At 45.1% G+C, this 4077-nt stretch overlaps 1 long non-coding RNA gene across 1 annotated transcript; it reads left to right on the top strand.

Annotated features, from left to right (window-relative positions):
• Positions 1-1943: 1943 nt before the first annotated feature.
• LOC128499703 (uncharacterized) lies at positions 1944-2086 on the top strand. The gene is made up of 2 exons (XR_008354798.1): positions 1944-1996; positions 2038-2086. It is a non-coding gene; the product is annotated as an uncharacterized LOC128499703 (long non-coding RNA).
• Positions 2087-4077: the final 1991 nt, after the last annotated feature.

The following is a 4077-nucleotide window of genomic DNA, read 5'->3' as shown; positions in this document are numbered from 1 at the left end:
TACTGTAAATCACATTGGCCCTTTATTAGCACACATCACAAGTTTAAAGGGCTAATTGATCATTAGAAAACTGTTTTGCAATTATGTTAGCACAGCTAGAAATCTACTTGTTTTCCATGAAAATAGCTTAGTGTCCCCAAACTTTTAAACGGTAGTGTATATACCCCGATCAGCCATAACATTATGACCACTGACAGGTGAAGTGAACAACTGATAATCTTGTTATTATAACGCAGTGGGTGGGATATATTAGGCAGCAAGTAAACATTTCATCCGCAAAGTTGATGTGTTAAAGCATAAAAACTGGGCAAGTGTAAGGATTTGAGTGACTTTGATGAGGGCCAAATTGTGATGGTTAGGTGCTGGGTCAGAGCATCTCCAAAACTGCAGCTCTTGTGGGGTGTTCCCCACCTGCAGTTGTCAGTACCTATCAAAAGTGGTCCAATGAAAGAAAAACGGTGAACTGGCGACAGGGTCATGGGCGGCCAAGGCTCATTGATGCCCGTGGGGGTGCGAAGGCTGGCCTGTGTGGTTAAATCCAACAGATGAGCTACTGTAGCTCAAATTGCTGAAAAAGTTCATGCTGGTTCTGATAGAAAGGGGTCAGAACGCACAGTGCCTCACAGTTTGTTGTGTATGGGGCTGCGTAGCCGCAGACCGGTCAAGGTGCCCGTGCTGACCCCTGTCCACTGCCGAAACCGCCTACAATGGGCACGTGAGCAAAACAACTGGACCATGGAGCAGTGGAAGAAGGTGGCATGGCCCGACAAATCACGTTTTCTTTTACATCACTTGGATGGCTGGCCGCGTGTGCATCGCTGACCTGGAGAACACATGGCGCCTGGATGCTTTCATTGAGGCTCCAACCTAAAGGATCTGCTGCCAATGTGTTGGTGCAGATACCACAGCACACCTTCAGAGGTCTAGCGGAGTCCATGCCTCAACGGGTCAGGGATGTTTCGGCACCTACACAATATTAGGCAGGTGGACATAATGTTATGGCTAATCAGTGTGTATATATATATATATATATATATATATATATATACTGTGACAGGGAACAGGGCATGGTGGTTGATAACATACCGTATTTGCTCGATTATAAGACGACCCTGATTATAAGACGACCTCCCAAAATCAAAATATTAATTTAGGAAAAAAACAAAAAGCCTGAATATAAGACTACCCTATAGGAAAAAGTTTTACTAGTAAATATTAATTCATGTAAACTAATTTTCATATTTAATAAAAGCTATGATTGAGAAACATATATATTTATATTTTATTTCCTTTTATTTGCCAACCTGCCCCCCCCAGTTATGCACATCTGCCCCCAGGCTTGCCACTCTGCCCCCAGAAATGCCTTATACCCCCTGTGACCGTGTGAACCCCAGGGAGATGATTAGCATGGCATCTGGGTACAGCTGCTATGCAGAGTATACGTATGGGTCCCTGGGGTGGAGCAATTGGAGAGCAGGGTGGGCCAATGCTCCATTTCCCCATTTTGTGGAAACTCCATGCCGGGTTTTCCATGAGGCAAGAAGTCCAAGGGATCTGGTCCGGGATTTCTATGAGGCTGACATCAGGCACAGGTGCTGGACATTAAAAACCCCTGGAGCCTGATACTCAGAGAGACTGTTGGGGGAAGAGGAAGTTCCCTGTACTCCCAGGGCAAGGAGAGGCCCTGAACAAGATCATCCCTGAGCCAAGTGAGGCAATACCTGCCTGGACTCTTTTGTGTGCTGTCTGGGGGAGGTTTTCCAGAGCCTGGCGTAGCTGGGTCTGGCTGGGAGGTTGAGATAGTGGGTGATTAGGCTGGTCAGTCTGCACCAGCGTAGTTTAGTTAGAGAGGGCTCCAATTGGGAGCTAGGTTTTCGTTTTATGATTTGGTTTTGGGGTTTGAGCGATTAAAAATAAAGCGCTATTTTGTTCAAAGCTGCTGTCCTGACTCTGATTGCCCTAGAGGACTGTGCTTAGGACCCCTAAAAAGTGACATGTGTGGCCCTCATGCCACAGGGTTTGTCACATATGGTGGAGAATGCGGGCAAAGCACTGCTATGGTCTGTGGGCAGAAAGCAGGAACCAAGTGAACAACTGAGTGGATGCTGGTGACGAGTGCTACACTGGATCCAGGAACCCCAAGTGTTGTGTGGCCTGAAGCTACCAAGCTGCAGTGGATGTGCCAGAAGTGATTACAGCTTAACCCGGAGGATTGAGTGAAAACACTTCAAAGACTGTTGCATGGTATGTGCCCTTGTATATTGCTGGCTGAAATACATATGCTTATGGAGGATGGCCTTGCTGTGTTTGTGACGACTTAGTGATGATCCGGACGTGAAGTTTCTATTTGCTGGATAAAAGTATTGTGTATCTGTGAAACCTGCAAAACAAAAGCATTTCGTCGCTATGGCCTGCTGGTAATTACCTGATTGCATACTGCAGAGGGAGAGATTTAAAGCCCTGGAGTACAATCTCTTGGATTTGTGTATTGCAGTGACTGCTAGTCTAATGCAAGATGGGAAAAGGACAGCAAAGCAGAAATAAAATGTCCTTTCCATGTTTCACTCGCCAGCCAACCTGCAGTGGATATGTGGAACCACTGAAACTGGCACAAGAGGCATATATAAAGTGTGCAGGGTCCTGTGTTGAGGCTCAAGAGTTAAAGGAGGAGATTGAATCCTTAAAGTGGCTGCACCAGGGTGAAGTCTCTGATTTGAACTTGCAGCTGAAAGAAGTAACTGATAAACTAAATGCTGCAGAAAAGAAAGTGGGAATGCTACCTATGTCTTGCAATTGTGCTGCACATGGGGACAAAAGAGACTTTACGATAGCTAGAGGAAGTCTTTCACCGGTGGTTCTTCATCTTCAGGAGGAGAAACACAAATTACAGAAAGAGCTTGTCTTCAACAAACAAAAGTATGATGATGCTATCAAACAGAGAGACTGTGAACTTAAGAGACTGACAGAGCTAAATGTTTCCTATGACAAACAGAGTCGTGGTGAAGGTAACAATGTGGCATGGACTACCAAGCTCAGGAAAGTGGAAGCTATGCCCAGAGATGAGCTGAATCAGTATGTGCTTGAGCAGTCAGAGTATGTTGGGAAACAGATCTGCAAGACCAAAAAGCTGACTGATGAGTGTTTGCTAAAAGAACATGAATTAATAAAGGTTAAAAACCAAGCAGCACAATTACAGGTGGAATTGCACCAAACTATTGGCCAGCTTGAGGGAGAAAACTTCACTTTGCAAAATGAAGTGGCTGCTTCTAGAGAAAAGCATTGTGTTGACCTGTCAGCAAAACTTCAAGAGATGCAACAGTTGCAGGAACAAAAGCTGGTGGTTGAAAAACGTCTCGCGGAGGTGTCCCAGAAAGGTAAAGAGGATGCAGAGCGTGTATTCGGGCTCCTTTCTGAGAATAGCAGTGTGAATTTAACACTTGCAGTTGAACGTCTAGAAAAAGTAAAGCTGCAGGAGACCGTAAAAGAACTACAAGATGAAATCCAGGCCTTGTTTAAAGCCAGTAAAGAGAACACTGAACTTCATAAGGCCAACATAGCACTAAAAGACAAGTATTTCCAGAAAAAGGCGGAACTGAAATCGTGCAAGGATCAGCTACAGGACGCAGAAGCTCAGCTAAAGCAAATGGAGGCAGCTATGCTTCTAAAAGAGGAGGACTTAGGATTGGCTATTCACAACAGAGATCAGGCTTTAAGGGAGAGTGATATGATCCAACGTAACCTGGAAGCAATACTGAGTAACACAGAACGCGACAGGCAAACATTAATGAGGCAGCTTGCTGATATCCAGACCGAGAGAGACACATTGTCAGGGAATCTGGAGAAAGCCCTCATGTCCAATGAAAAGCTTCAACAAGTTGGACTTAAACTGCAGAAAGAGAATATATCCCTCAGGCATCAACTGGAGATATCCACCTTAGAGCTGAGAGAGGTGAAAGCAACCCTTGAGGAACAAAGGGTTACTGCAGTAGAAAAACATGTACTACTACAACTCCAGTTAGATGAACTGGGTATACAGCTAGCTGAAGAAAGGGAGGCCAAGCTAGCTCTACAGAAACA

This window comes from Spea bombifrons, chromosome 1 (genome assembly GCF_027358695.1).
Source record: "Spea bombifrons isolate aSpeBom1 chromosome 1, aSpeBom1.2.pri, whole genome shotgun sequence".
Classification (NCBI taxonomy): Eukaryota; Metazoa; Chordata; class Amphibia; order Anura; family Pelobatidae; genus Spea; species Spea bombifrons.
This window is presented reverse-complemented; position numbering and strand designations above follow the sequence as displayed.